The following is a 17031-nucleotide window of genomic DNA, read 5'->3' as shown; positions in this document are numbered from 1 at the left end:
ACTTCCTATGTAAGGTGGTCGTGTAGTACCAATGTGCGGTATGAGACCAAATGTGAAGTTTGAGATTTCGGAGTGAGAGAATGAAGTTGTCATTGCGGGTGCTCCCGTAGTGAAAAATCTGGGTTGTCGTGAAACCCGGACAGTATAATTGAATGAGAACAAGTTCGATATCGTGACGAATATCGTATTTTACCTGTCGGGAAACGCTATCGTGGAGATTGTCAGTGGATTATTCCACTTTATAGACGAATGTGAGGCGGAGAGTGTCGATTCTGATTGTCTCACATCGAGACACGCGGATGTTGTTTGTTTACGAGAGTGTGTTCCCTAGTAATGCGACTGTTAGTTGCATTGAAATGTCGAGACCATCTTTAACGGACGGTCTAGGTAGGAAGGTCCACCCGACGTGGTGAATATTTTTGTAGATCGTGTGGCGAATTGCGGAATTTTGTGATGATAATTCGCCTTGACGGGATTCTAGTATATGATTAGTCTCCATGCTAGTACTAGGAAGCCGTCTGGTGTGGTTGTGTCATAGGGTTTAGAGGAGGAACCCTCTTCGAGTGTTGATGTTTTGCTCAGCACATTGTGTATTATTGTTGTCCTGGATTAATCCAGTGACGGATTGGTCGTGTGCGGATTGACTGATTGAGTGATATGGTTATGGACGTAGCTGGTGACGAGTTGTAGCTGAGAGAACTTGAAGGTATATGTAGTGATTTTCGTATTTTCCTATATGGAAACTCTGGACATTGAGTGTGTGAGTTATCGTTTGTTTCGGTAGTGCACGCTAGTGATTATTAGCGTGTGGTTAGATCTTCGGATTTGTAGAAGATATTATGGATGTCGGGCTTGGTTGTGTTTCGTAAGATCGTGAGGCGTAACGACGATGTTTGTCGGCAAATTGTTCTACTCTTAGGACGATTGTGAAGTGTATGGTATGAGTTTGGATACTCGGCGTAGGAGCAACGGTTACGGTTGTTTCGACTCGTGGGTTGATTACCCAATATTGTTGTATTATGATGCATTAGTGCACGAAGCGAGAGTGTGGATGCAAGTACTACTTGTGTGACTCCGCATTGGAAGCGGAGATGTTCGAGGGAGAACTGATTAACTTCTATTATAGGTGCGGATCACGAGGACGTGATCCAATTTAAGTGGGGGAGAGTTGTAACACCCGTTTTCAGTTACTAGTTATTTCGAATGACATTCGAAATACGAGGCATGTAAGTGTATATTTGGATCCCAAATAAAGTTGGAGTTGATGTTCTAAAACCTTACCATTGGATAGTAAATCTCATTACGTTTCCAACGATATTTGATTCGTCGAAAACGGAGTTACGGTTTGAAAGTTATGACCAAAACAAGTTCAGTTTCAGACTCAGTTCATTGGGACTCCGTCCAGACTTTGGGACGCCATCCAACAATGAAGGTTAGGACGCCGTCCAAGCTTTTTGGACGCCGTCCAGAAGGCCTGACGGGCCATCAGCTCTATTTTACTCAAATTAAAAGGGGTATTTGGGTCTTTTCACTTGGGGTCGGTTTGGGATCATCAAAAATGATCTAGAACTCCATTTGGAGCTCATTCTCACCCACACAAAACACTCTCATCTTATTTTAGAGAGAGAGGGTTAATTTAGAGTGAGAAAGCTTGGTTTGGTGAAGAAGATGAGCGTTTCGGGTCAAAGCTCGAGAGTTAAAGTTGTTCCTTTCATTCACGGCTACATTTTGGTAGTATTGGTAAGTCTCAACTCCGAATTTCATTGTTAAGATTCTTGTGTACATTTAGGGTTTGAGCTTGTTATTTGTAAAACCCTTTTAGATGATGAAGAGGGTTTATGGAAACCCGCTATTTTTATATTTTGTGGGTTTTGGGTTGGTTAATGATTTAAGCATGTTTAAGGTTTGTAAGTGGGGTATAATAACTAGTATTAGTGATTTTAGGAGTGTTGGAACTTGTAAGACCCATTTGGGGGTAAAATGGGTGAATTTGGGTTATGTTGAGATAAGGAAAACCCTAATAGCTATGATCTAGGGTTTGGCCATGTGAATTGAAGTTGTAAGTGTTAAATTGTGTTGATTAGTCATTAATACACTTGTAAATGATGGAAGAATTGTAAATGGGTCATCTTTGGCTAAAATGGTATGTATAAGTGTTGAAATGGGTCAAATGAGTTAAGGTTGACCTAATTGGGTGAAATGGGTATGAAACACCCTAAGTTTGTGCTAATTGGTGTTAGTAGACTTACATCACTAGTTTTAGTAATTAAAGATGAGTCTTGGCCATTTTATGGGCGGTTTTGGGTGTGAGTGAGTATTGTCGTTAATTCCACAAGTTGTGTATTGAATGTGTACTTATGTATTAGGTACCTTGCTCGAAGCATACGGAAGTGCTAAATCACCACCGACGTGATAAGGTGAGTGGAATAATTATATGCGTAGGTATATAATGTATCTATTTTTTGTAGCGTGAAATGTGTAGTGTCGAGGTGTTAAGACACCATGTTTCACGTGAAGAGTGTAGCATCGAGGTGTTAAGATGCCACTCGGGTGTAGCATCGAGGTGTTAAGATGCCACCTAGGAGTGTAGTGCCGAGGTGTTAAGACACCACTCCGTAAAATAATGAGTGAAGCATCGATGTGTTAAGATGCCACTCGGGGTGAAGTGCCGAGGTGTTAAGGTGCCACCCTAGGGATTAGTGGTGCGAGGTGTTAAGTGCCCTAACGGATGTTGTGAACACCGATGGCGTTTTCGCGAGCGCCGTTCCCTTGTACTATTGGTTAACCATGGTTATTGTGTTGTAGTGAAAGCATATTACTTTGTTCATGTTATATATGCTTGTGTTATGCTAGCATGATTATTGGAGGTTATAGCTTGTATTTGTGACGATAAGCTAATTGTGTTTGCTAGCATGTTTGCGGTATTTGTGTAAGTGATTGCAAGTAGGTATATTATATATGTATGTGTATAATTATTGGATTCACTAAGCTTTATGCTTACCCCTCTCGTTGTTTACCTTTTTACAGGTATTGTGTTAATGATGCTAGCTTGTTGTTAGACTAGACGTGCAGGAGCGGTTGGGCTTGATGGGGTAGCTTTCGGATAATTGGACGCGGATGGGGGTTTTTTGGTAGTCCCCGGGATTATGCTCTTGGTATCGGGTTGGGTTGTGGAGTCCTAATCCGTCTATTCGCTACGTTATTTGTAAAACGGGTCATTGTGGGCCCAGTGTCGTAAAACTTGTTTTTATGGTGGAAACATCTTAGTTTTACTTAATATGACATATTGTGAAATTGGTTACGTTTAAAAGTGTCGGGAAGCGGGTTTTCCACTCGCGTGTAAATAAAAACTGATCAGTCCACTTTAGTTCATTTGGACGCCGCCCAGAATCATGGGACGCCGTCCTGGTCTTTATCTCTGGACGCCGTCCAGATTATGGGACGCCGTCCAGATACGCTGTCTGACAAAAAAAATTTTTAAGGCGTGTTTTTGGTAAAACGATGTCGGGTTGTTACATATAGAATGGGACATTATGGCCGATCCTGCTAGATTGATTAAACACAGGGGGAGGAAGAAATCAAAACGTATTAAGAACCAGATGGATGAATGTGAAAAGCAAAAACCAAAGTGTGGTATATGCAGGATTGTAGGTCACAACAGGAATACCTGTCCAACTACTAGAATGCCATAGGTTTTTAGTAGTAATTTGTTGTACTTTGTTTGTTGTAATCGCTAATTATATTTATGAATAAAAAAGTGTTGTTGAAATAATGAAATTGCGCGTTACTAATCTTATTCAAGTACTAATCTATTACAAGTAACTTTAATTTATAAAAGGTCTAGGTGCATAATAGTATTCACCATGAGTATCATACATCCTATCGTCTTCAAAAACTCCAAATAAAACATAAAACTCTATATTTTTTGAAAGTATACACGCTTTCCCTACTAATGTATACCATTCTTCATCATAGCACATCGCTTCTGGTTCAGCAACATCTGGTTTATAGTAGTATATGTCCATTGAATGTGCATTCTTTCCTAGCTTTTCTCGAAGAAACTGATTCAACTTCTTCATATTAAAGCCCTGAACATCTACGTTATCAAACGTCATTTTAAGCCCTTTAGAGAGTTCCATTTTGCCATCATTCCATTCAAAATCACAACCATGATACACGTCAATTGATACGTATTTCGGATCCATTTTTGTTATGTGTTTATGAAACAATCAAAATTCACTTTTATAATCGTAAATCTACAAATAATCCGAAGTTTTAAAGTTCGGTTTCAGACCTTTCAGAAAAAGCATGCAAAACCGATGTTTGAAACTTCGGTTTCTCAGGTACTAGACTGTTATCTTTTACTGTTACCTGTTACCTTTTACTGTTACCTTTTACTGTTCGGCAGCTTTTACTGAAACCGAATTTTGAAATGTCGGTTTTCAATTATAAACTACTCTATATAAACCGACATCTATTAGAAGAAACGGATGTATCACTCTCTTCTCCAAACCTAAATTTTAAATTTGTAAACATGTCACCAATTCTTGTTCCGATTAATGTGTATTGGAATGGTCAGTTTTCACCACAATTCAAGTTTTACTATGGGTACAAATATAAGTACTTTCAAAATGTGGATGTTAGTCAATGGACAATTTCAAAGGTGTTTGAGTGGCTGAAAGAAAACACTACGGTAGAACACTCGGGCGTGATGTTTTGGAATGAAGGTAAAGGAAAATTCGAGCATCTTTGCGAGAAAGATGAATGGAATTTAATCAAAAACGAAGCAATTGTGAAAAACAACCTCTTCCATTGCATCTAATTTAATTATGTGTTAAATTTCTTTGTGTTGTATGTGTTGTTTTTGTTTTTAATTATGTATTTTTATTTAAAAAAAATGTAACCGTGATTTTGATATTAATAAAAGTGTTGTTCAAAAATTTGTATTTGCATCTTACTACTATTGATAGTGCTCCAAATGAACATATATTTAGGCACAATATCCTTCCAATATGTAAAGCTTTTAGTTACTATTGTTCTATTTTTATGTAATAATCGTTTAAATAAATAAGTGCGAAGACAAAAGAAGAAAATGAAGATTTGAAGACGCAAACGTCCAAAAAGCTCAAATGTACAAGATATAATTCAAGTGGTTCAATTTATTGATAAGAAACGCCTAAAAAGGACAAGAGTACAAGCCACGAAACGCAAAGTACAAGATATCTAAGCGTACGAAAAGGCGTTCGAAAATTCGGAACTGAGACATAAACCGAGCATCAACGTACAACTCAACGGAGCTAAAATTACAAGTTAACTATGCACAAGAATATAATATAACATATATATAATTATATATTATTATATATTATTATATTATATATTATAATATTCAGCAGCCCACGTTTAACTCAATTTGGTGAGCTGGAATTCGAAGCTCCGCACTCGCGGAGCTGTAAGGCACAAAAGTACCGCACTCGCAGAGCAGCCAAATTCAAAATTATAAAAGGCACAAGCTTCTGCCGAATCCGTTAACCCTTTTCTATCTTTCTTTCTCAATATATATATATATATATATATATATATATATATATATATATATATATATATATATTATAATTACAATTTTAATTTAAGTTAATTTTAATAATAAAGTTATGGTTTAGTTGGGTTATTGTAAGAAATGTTTTACGGGTTTTAAAGTCGGAACTCTGTCCGTGTAACGCTACGCGATAAATAATCACTGTAAGCTATGTTCTTCCTTTTTAAATTAATGTATCGTAACTAAGTTATTATTATGCTTATTTGAGCTGAATTAATCGTGATGTTGGGCTAAATATTAAGACGGGGTTATTGGATTTTGTACCATAATTCGGGTTTGGACAAAAGACCGACACTTGTGAACATTGGACTATTGACTATTAATAGGTAGGGGGTATTGTCTAATTGAATGACAACTCATTGGAACCTGTCGAACCTATCTTCAAATTAGTTAATCTAATAATTATTAAATTGATTACGAATGTCCTATTTAGTGACGTTTATACGACATTGTTTACAATCATTTAATTAATTATTCGGGTTGGGTAATTGATTATTCAAACTGATCAAGTGGGTAAATTAATGTTCATATCTCATTAAAACAGGGGTGGATTACATACAATGGTAATTGGTGTAATTATTAACAAAATATTAAAACCTTGGATTACACGTAGTCGATAACCTGGTGTAATTATTAACAAAGTATTAAAACCATGTTACAGTCTAAATCCCTAATTAGTTGGAATATTTGACTTCGGGAATAAGGTTACTTTGACGAGCATTTTATAATTATGACCGATGGACTATTATGGACAAAAACCAGATAGGTTTCAAATAAATCCAGGACAAAGGACAATTACCCAGAGTAATGAATTAAAATCAAAACGTCAAACATCATGATTACAGAAGTTTAAATAAGCATAATACTTTTATTTCATATTTCATCGTACCTTTATTTACTGTCATTTTAATTACTGCAATTTACTTTATCGCGATTTAAATTATATCATTTATATTATCATCATTTATATTTACGCTTAAAATATAAAATCGACAAACTGGTCATTAAACGGTAAAAACCCCCTTTTATAATAATATTACTACTTATATAATTATATATATTTTATACAAATATAGTTTATAAAAATATAGTACGTATCACTAGCTCTCTGTGGAACGAATCGGACTTACTAAAAACTACACTACTCTACGATTAGGTACACTGTATATAAGTGTTGTAGCAAGGTTTAGGTATATCCCATTCAATAAATAAATAAATAACTTGTGTAAAATTGTATCGTATTTAATAGTTTTTCGTAGTAAAAAAATAATAACTATTTCGTACACCTCCGCTTCGCACATCAAGTTTTTGGCGCCGCTGCCGGGGATTCGAAAGCGAAACGCTATATAAAAAAAATTTAAGCTATTTTTGTAAAAATATATTTATATAAGTTTTAAATATTAAAAAAATCAAAATAAAAAAATATATATATCTATATTTTTAAATTAAAAAAGTTTTTATTTATTTTTTTAGTTACAAAAACTAATAAGTAATTTTTGTTAAAATATAAGTTTTACTTAAATTATATTTTCTAAAAATTAAAATTAGAAAAAGAAAATAAAAATCAAAATAAAAAAAAATTATATCCGAACCTGCACGAATTTGAACCTGCCATCATTTGAGCCTGCATAGCTCCGCAGTCTCGGAGCTCTTCTCTTACAGAATACCGCAGTTACGGAGCAGTCTCAGACTGCAACATTTGACTGCATTAATTACGAATTTAGGGTTTTAATTAATTATAATTATTATTAAACCTAATTAGGGTTTTAATTTAATATTTTTAGTTTCGTTTAATTATAATTTGTGATTATTAGTTTTAATTATATTTATAAATTAATACTTTTATAAAATAATAATATAAAAATAATATTTTTATAGAAATAAGTAATCTTATCATTTTTTTTTATAAATTGTATATTTTTAAATATTTGTACATTTTTCGTTCGTAATTAGTTTTAAACTTAGTTTTTTCCGTAGTTATTTTATATTTCTAGATTTTTAGGCTTTGCCGTAAAATCCGTTAAGTGCTTTTTCTTTAGATTAAGATTTAGGAGTTTTAAAATTTTACGACGTCGCTTATCGCCTTAGTTTTAAATATATTTTAGTGCCTTTTTAGGTTATTGCCTTTTCTTTTTAGAATTCCTTTTAAGCTTTAATACCTTTAGACGCAATCTTTAATTTTTAGTTTTTAAACTTTTAAGTTTCGACGTTTTTCTTTCTTATTTTTATTTTTCAACGTTTTTCGACGCGCTTTTTCTTTCTCATTTCTACGCTCTAGTTTTTAGGACATAGAATTTTCTATATTTTCTTTAAATTTCGACGAAAAATTATTTTAAGTGGTTAAATTGATAGACATCCAAAATTTTCTGGTTCGTAGTAATAGTTGGATTTGTTAGTGGCGAGTTGTGGGCTTCCGATTTAAAGGTCCTGGCTACCTGCTGCATCTATTGGCTATTCAAAACGTGGGCAAAATCAGAAAAGTCTATTAATTTGATAACTTATATAATTTTTATTTATAACTAATAGGATATTCAGTGAATGCACCGAGCAAAACGTTCACCACCTTTCATACGTTCACCACCTGTAACTCGATCAAGACATCTAGCTAATATTTCCGCTGTTGATTTTTCGTTAGAATTATCATCTAGTCGAACAAGTACTCCAATTCAAATTTCCGATAATCCATTTTTTGAACCCGACTTCACAATTGAGAACTCGGAGGATATTCAAGGACAATTCCAAGATCCAGAACCACTAATCATTCCTCCTGAACCACAAACCGTTAAATCAGAATCCTCCAGTGATTCGTATTCAACAAATTCAATTATGGAAGTAACTGAACCTCTAAGTATGGAAGACCGAATGAGAGCCACACGCACTGGCCAAGGTCACGCCATTATTAAGCAGATATTAATGCACCAGATTATGAAATCAAAGGACAAATCCTACACATGGTAACTAATCAATGCCAATATAGTGGTACGCCAAAAGAAGATCCAAACGAACATCTTCGAACCTTTAATAGGATCTGTACTCTATTCAAAATCAGAGAAGTTGAGGATGAACAGATCTATCTCATGTTGTTTCCCTGAACTTTAAAGGGAGAAGCCAAAGATTGGTTAGAATCGTTACCTGAAGGAGCGATTGACACATGGGATGTCTTAGTTGAGAAATTTCTTAAAAGATTCTTTCCGGTATTTAAAGCCGTGAGACTTCAAGGAGAAATTGTTACGTTCACGCAAAAGCCAAATGAAACTCTATATGAGGCGTGGATAAGATTTGGAAAGTTGTTGAGAGGATGTCCTCAACATGGTTTAGACACTTATCAAATAGTACAAATATTCTACCAAGGATGCGATACTACTACACGAAAAGACATCGACATAGCAACTGGTGGTTCCATTATAAAGAAAACAGCAACTGAAGCTTACAAAATTAATGATAACACAACCTCCCACTCACATGAGTGGCATCAAGAAAAGACATCGTTAGATCATCTAAAGTGGCTAGAGCCGATTCTAGCCATGACTTTGATTCCGTTTCCGCAAAAATAGATGCTTTCGAGAGACGAATGGAAAAAATGAATAAAGATATTCACGCGATACGAATCAGTTGTGAGCAATGCGGTGGACCTCACTTAACGAAAGATTGTCACATTGAGCAAACGATGGAACAACGTGAGAATGTTTCTGTAAAGACCCGTCCTAATCCATCCGGACGAAGTCCATATCGATTACAAACGATTCACAACAGTTGATTTCATCGCGAGGTAATTAACCTCTATATGATAAATTTTACAAACATTGCATTCGTTTTTAAAAGGCAAACTTTCATTACATCGACAGTTGACAGGCATGTAAAGCATTTCATAATATATCCAAATATAATTGACTTAATAATAATCTTGATGAACTCAACGACTCGAATGCAACATCTTTTGAAATATGTCATGAATGACTCCAAGTAATATCTCTAATATGAGCAAATGCACAGCGGAAGATTTCTGTCGTACCTGAGAATAAACATGCTTTAAAGTGTCAACCAAAAGGTTGGTGAGTTCATTAGTTTATCATAAAGAATCATTTCATAATTTTAATAGACCACAAGATTTCATACTTCCATTTCTCATATTCATACGTCCCATGCATAGAGACAAAAATATCATTCATATGGATTGAACACCTGGTAACCGACATTCACAATTTGTATATAAGAATATCCCCATCATTCCGGGATCCTCCTTCGGACATGATATAAATTTCGAAGTACTAAAGCATCCGGTACTTTGGATGGGGCTTGTTGGGCCCGATAGATCTATCTTTAGAGTTCGCGTCAATTAGGGTGTCTGTTCCCTAATTCTTAGATTACCAGACTTAATAAAAAGGGGCATATTCGATTTCGATCATTCAACCATATAATGTAGTTTTGATTACTTGTGTCTATTTCGTAAAAACATTTATAAAAAATTGCGCATGTATTCTCAGCCCAAAAATATAAAGAGTAAAAGGGATCATATGAAACTCACCTAATGTATTTTGTAGTAAAAATACATATGATGACATGGAATAAGTATAGGGTTGACCTCGGATTCATGAACCTATATCATTTGTATATATATATATTAACACATATAATCGTAATCGAACAGATTTATATATTATATCTTAAATTATGTATTATATATATATATATTTAATTTATGTATATATTTAAAATGATTAATATTTATATAGTTATATCAATATATATATCAATATATATATATATATATATATATATATATATATATATATATATATATATATATATATATATATATATATATATATATATATATATATATATATATTAAAAATACCTAATTTGTTAAAAATGTTAATATGATTAGTACATACTTATATGTAATATTACTATAAGTATATTTTTATATCAATAATAGTAACAAAGGTTGTATTCGATTATAATGTTAATATTAATAATAATAATACTGATAAAAATATTAATTATTGTATAATAATAATAATAATAATAATAATAATAATAATAATAATAATAATAATAATAATAATAATAATAATGTCTCTAAAAATAATACTAATAATAATAATGATAATATTAATAATAATAATGATATTACTAATAATAATAATGATATTGTTAAGAATGGTATTTATATTAATAATCATGATAATAATACTAATAATGATAATGATATTAATTTTAATAATAATGTTAATAATAATAATGCTTATCATATCACAAATAATAATAATAACAATAATAATAATAATAGTAATAATAATAATAATAAATGAAATGAGAAGAAAATGTATACCCTAAAAAGAAATGCACCAGATGGGACTCGAACCTTAGACCCCTCGTTCACACAATAAACACCAATACCATTCATCCAGCATAGTTTTTCTGAGATTAACTCGTATCATTATATTTTATCCCCAATCTCGGCCCGACTACACAAGCAATGCCCAACAGACAACTTGATCTCGGCCCATCACCTAAAACAAGTCTCCGGCCCGATTTAATTAATTGACGAGCCCAACAGAATTATTTCATAAGCCTACTTAAACAAAGCAACCCATGTGAGTTCACAGCCCAATCCCTTAAGTTAAATTGTTAAAAATAAAATACCATGGCCTGGTTTCGAACTCGTGACCTCTCGTTTACCCAACACATGACTAACCATCGATCTGTTTTTGATTTATCTGATTTCATACTCAGACTTATTTACATAACTTATACCTATCTGTATCCCATTTCTTTTTCTTCATTTCACCATCTATATCTATATCATTATTTATTCGCTACTCGTCTATATCATCACCTAAGGTATTACGATCATCATCAACATCATTTTGAATTTTTATCTCATCGTGTTCATCATCATCCCGTCATCTTCACTGATTTCGTTCATCATCACCAATACCCATCACTATTCGTCGTCCCCTTTGTTTACATAATTCACATAAAACCATAATTAACTTCATCATAAACTCCTAATCATCGTTCATCGTCTTTTAAACTTAAACTGGAAATGAATACTAGTTGAATAGTAGCTGTAACAGCAGCTACTGTGTAAGCAGAAACAAAAGGTCTGTAGCAGCAAAATATAAACAGAAAACATGGTGGTTGTGGGTTTTGTTTGATCGAAAATAGAAACGTGTGAAGTGGTTCCAACAGAAACATGATATAGTAAGTCTTCAATGACTAAAAGTGTTTTAAATGGTGAATTGTGGTGGTTCTTGGGTCGTTCGAACAGAAGGCAGTAGCAGTAGCTGCACCCGTTACCCAGAAACTGAATAGTAGTTAGTTACAGTTTGAAGGAAAAGAAAATAGAAAACAAGTTGAGCAGGAACAGTAGAAAACGACGGTGTTCAATTATGGTGATGCTAATTGTGATAGTGGGTTCACGATGAAAAATAGGAGGGGAAGAGGAGAGACAGAGAGGTTAGAGAAAGTGGGGTTGTAAGGTGGTGGTTTACTGTTTTGGGTGTCGATCAAAATAGATAGGAGCAAACCGAAACAGAATTCATTATATGGTGGTTGTAGCAATCTTTTAGTCGATTATGATGGTGATTGGGTGTTGATGGTTTGAGGTCGAATGGTGTCTCGGTGGTGGATCACCATGGTGGTATAATGATTTAAGAGAATGATGGACATGATGAGTGATGGAGGAAAGTGATGGAGTGTTAGTATGCATAACTTATAAATTTATCTATGTTTATGTAGATATTAATATATTTACCCCGTAAATCTTGTGAAAAGCAAAACAATAAAGTAATAATATTAGCTGTGAAAAAAAACAAAACAATATAGCAATAATTGATAATAATACATGTAGTGGGAAACATTGAAAAGATCATGCTAATCGAATCACATGTTTTAATATGATTTGGTTGTCCTTTGTACCGACGGTTTCCCCGGATAGTGTATCGGACGAAATCAGTGGCGAATAAAAGTGTTCAGAAAAATCCCATATTTTTAAATTAGATAACTTATTTATTTCAGTCTTTTAGGGTGTAAAATTGGTCATTAATTATATACGATTATTTAAATAAAAATTAAATTAATTATGAGCTCCCAACCCCAAGTAAAAATACTAAATGTTAAAATTAACCAAATAGATTCTAATTATATTTTTAACAAAGTTATAATCCGTTTAACTTATTTTTGGATCATCGTTTATTTCGAAATTACAATAGTTTGAATTTAACTTGCTTCATATTGATCGAATGATAGATTAGTGACACCGTCGTTCACTAAATAAGTTCAAAATCACATATATATATAGTATACCTTATATATTCATTTAATAATAAAATTTATTATATCTTATATTAATTTACATATAATTAATAACACCAATTGCATATAACAATTTCTTATATATAATTATTTATATATTTATATTTACCTATTGATATATATATATACCTATCTATTTACAAATACTGGTTCGTGAATCGTCGGAAATGGTCGAAGGTCAATGAATACATGAACACAGTTCAAAGTTTTTAAGACTCAACATTACAGACTTTGCTTATCGTGTCGGAAACATATAAAGATCAAGTTTGAATTTAGTCTAAAATTCCCGGGTCATCACAGTACCTACCCGTTAAAGAAATTTCGTCCTGAAATTTGAGTGGGGTGGTCATGGCTAACAATAAAAATGTTTTCATGACGAATATGAGTTGATAAATTAAGTTTTATCATCATTGAGAATAATACAGATAAAATAATTCGATTAATCGAAGAGCACGAATGAAACTATCACGAGAGAGGTCCCAATGGGCATCGTCCACCTTCGCCCAAAAACTTGCCCAAATTTTTAGCCGTTAGTAAAAAAAATTATTTCAACGGCTATCCCAACGGTCACCTTTACACTATATAAACACCAACCATATACTTCATTTTATACATTCAAACATATATTTCTTTTATATTTCCGCCTTTCTCAAAATCAAAATCAAACATTCCCAAACTGCAAAATGTTAACACTTCCCCCAATGATTGTTTCATTCGATGTTCATTACGGAGGTGATTTCCGTAATCAAATGAAGGAATATAAGTGGGGCGACAGTATTTCGGTTGAAGATATCGACATTCGTGATGTTGGTTTACAAGACTTGCTATCCTTTCTGAAGGAAAAAGTTCCGTGTGAATTCACGTCTGTGTTCTTTTATAAAGACGATTATGATGCAGATTGTAGGGCAAGTTTTCTGTGTACCGATGATCAATGGTACTTTATAAAAGATACCATTGAAGATCGCGGTAAACGCATTTCTTTGTATGCGGTTCTTGAAGATGAAGAGATGTTGGGTTATCGTTACCTCGATGAATCAGCTGAAGCAGCAGTTGAAGCATCAAGAGAAATACCGATGTCTCCAGAGTACCTCACAGATGGTGAAATGACTGGTGAACGCTACTTTGCAGATGACAATTGATGACGACGAGTAGTTTGATTGTAATCTTTTAATTTTTAATTGTCGTGATGTTTTAATTTTTAATTATTGTAATTTCAGTGTTGTTGTCGAGTTTTATATCTTCCTTTATGTTTCGGAGCTCTTCGTCTTTTTAATCTCCTCTTGATCTCTAGTAAAACGAGTAATGGTCTAGGATTTGTAAGTATGGAGTTTCGAATGAATTTAATGTTCTAAATGAGAAAGAACGTAATAGCACGATTTGATTTGTCAAATTACCAGAATCACTGAGAATAGAACTATCAAGAATATACTTTCTTGATATGTTCAGAAGTTAAGCAGAATGAAAGAGTTATGTAACATGACATGTGATGACGTTATGATCTGTGAATCATCACATCCCATTAGAACTCAGCATGACTTACTGTAATATAATCACGTTGATCAAGTGTCATTATATTATACTAACTCATGCCTCAGTTCCCAATATTACTTTAATAACATTCATAATTTAAGATCGAAAGTTTACAGAATATAGAAACTAACAGTTTCTATATGATGTAACACTGATATTATGAAGAGATTAATGATTTCAGATAAGAATAGTTATGAAAATATCTCCAGAAATATGGAGGATATTTATAATGAAAGATACGATAATATCTTGGAATTTCTAATATCGATGGGTGATGAAGAAGATTTATCCGTAAGGGTTTAGATTCGGAAGCAAGGTATTCACTAAAGGTTTCATCAGAAACATAATCATTTGGATTCTTTGAAGTCAAAGTTATTCTTTGTGATTTGTCCACGGCTTTCTTCCTAGTTTGGCATAATCTGCTTTTCGGTACTAAATTTTCTATTGAATGTTTCCAACATAATGATACACAGGAAGCACGAGGAGGTATATAATTTCGGACGAGAATATTTATGAAAATATCCTCAGAAATATCGAAGATATTGATGATGATATTTTGGAATTTCTAAGTTCGATGGTTGATGGAGAAAGATTTTCCGCAAGATTTTAACATGACTTCGGAGCAAGATATTCTCTAAAGATTTCATCGGATCCAGAATTACCTGGATTCTTTGAATATAGGGTTTGGTCCTTGTATTTGTCATTGATCTCCTTCATGGTTAGCTCAATCCGTTTTCCAGTTCCAACTTTTCTGAGCTTTTTCAACATACTATTCTTTATCATCAAACTTTCGATGATTATGGTCGTTTACGGTTATCTACAGTTTCTGCTGCTTCATTCAGCTTTTTCAACATTCAGAGTATTGATTTGTGACTGAGTGCTTTTCAGAATTTCAGAATGAGAGATCATAATTCTAAGAGATAAATGTCATATATATAACTGTTGATGTAGATATGCTGTGAGTTTTCAAAGTACTGATTGCTGATTCCCGGTAATTGTTATGGCAGTTCTCGTTACAAGATGCGGATGAGTATATGATAGGGTTTCAATGAAGAAATATAATGATTTATCGGAGAGATTTAAACCAAGAAGCAACGAGGTTGCTGGTACGTCTGCTAGTAATATGATAAAATATGGAAGGTTCCCCGGTAACAATAAAAGAATATACATAATAATCAAGGTGATAATAAGGTTGTTTCGAACGAAAAGTCGAAGTTGATTTGCTGAAGCTGTGACAAAATTTGCTACTTTGAAAAGAGATCGCAAAGTTATTTTTGCTAATAAATGCCAAAGGATCTGACGCGGCTACGAGTTAAACTTTTACTCAGTTGCCGAGAGTTTCCAGGTGCATAACTAAATGCATAAATCTTTCCCTCCGTAGATGAAGTGCGGTTGGTTCATCCTCTTGATTGAGGTGTTTTCAAGAATCATGAAAGGTTTGAACGCAGATTGTAATTGTCAAGATACAATGAGGTTTAAGATGAAATCAAGTGGCAAACTTGAAGAATTGTTTAGTTTCATATGTTATACTTAATATTTTAATTCATTTTAATTGTCCAATGTTGGTAGTCCTCGATTGATAGTCCACAGTTAGCAATTCAACAATTCATATATAATTTAATATATAATATTTGAATTAATTAATACGTATCGTGACCCGTATTCGTCTCAGACTCGATCACAACTCAAAGTATATATATTATTGTAGAATCAACCTCAACCCTGTATAGAGAACTCGATCATTACTGCATATAGAGTGTCTATGGTGATTCCAAATACTATATATAGATGCGTCGATATGATATGCCAAAACCTTGTATACGTGTCCCGATATTTAAAGTGCGTAAAATAAATAACAAAAATTAAGTGACGATAAATAAAGTGCGTAAAGTAAATAACAGAAATTAAATGACGATAAATAAAATTGTGATAATTAAATTGCGATAAATAAACTGCGATAAATAAAATGTAATCAGTTAGCTAGGAACAGTTAGCTAGGATTTTGTTAGCGTGGATTCTTAACAGAATTTCTCATAGTTAATTTGTTTGTTTCTAACAAATTTTATTTTGTCCAATGTTTTCTTCATTATGCCACTTGTTGGATTCTGATCGGTCAAAATTCAAATATGAAATTGAAGGAAAATGGTTATTTTGCTGTAAACGGATATGTATATCTGTGGATGTAAATAGGATAGTAAATGACTTGAATCAGATTCGAAGAATGTACAGTATAACATGTTAATATGAAAGTTAAATATTTCCTCGGGTATTACCTACCCGTTAAAATATTTTCACCATTAACAGTTTGTACAAAAGAATTTTTAATTACAATCTTTATGAACACATATATACATATATATTTTCTTCAGATGTAATCATGGATTTAATGAGTTAATATGATATTAACACATCTGATTTACCGTTAGAACAAGAACACATAATTTCTAAAACATTAGAGATTACATAATCGCCATGAAGAACGAAGGTAATTGATGTAGAATGATACGTAGAACGATGATTATACTCGAGGTACAGAATGAGATGTTGAGGCATGGATTGTTGAAACTTGGGTTGTTGGT

This window comes from Rutidosis leptorrhynchoides, chromosome 9 (assembly GCF_046630445.1).
Source record: "Rutidosis leptorrhynchoides isolate AG116_Rl617_1_P2 chromosome 9, CSIRO_AGI_Rlap_v1, whole genome shotgun sequence".
In the NCBI taxonomy this organism is placed as follows: Eukaryota; Viridiplantae; Streptophyta; class Magnoliopsida; order Asterales; family Asteraceae; genus Rutidosis; species Rutidosis leptorrhynchoides.
This window is presented reverse-complemented; position numbering follows the sequence as displayed.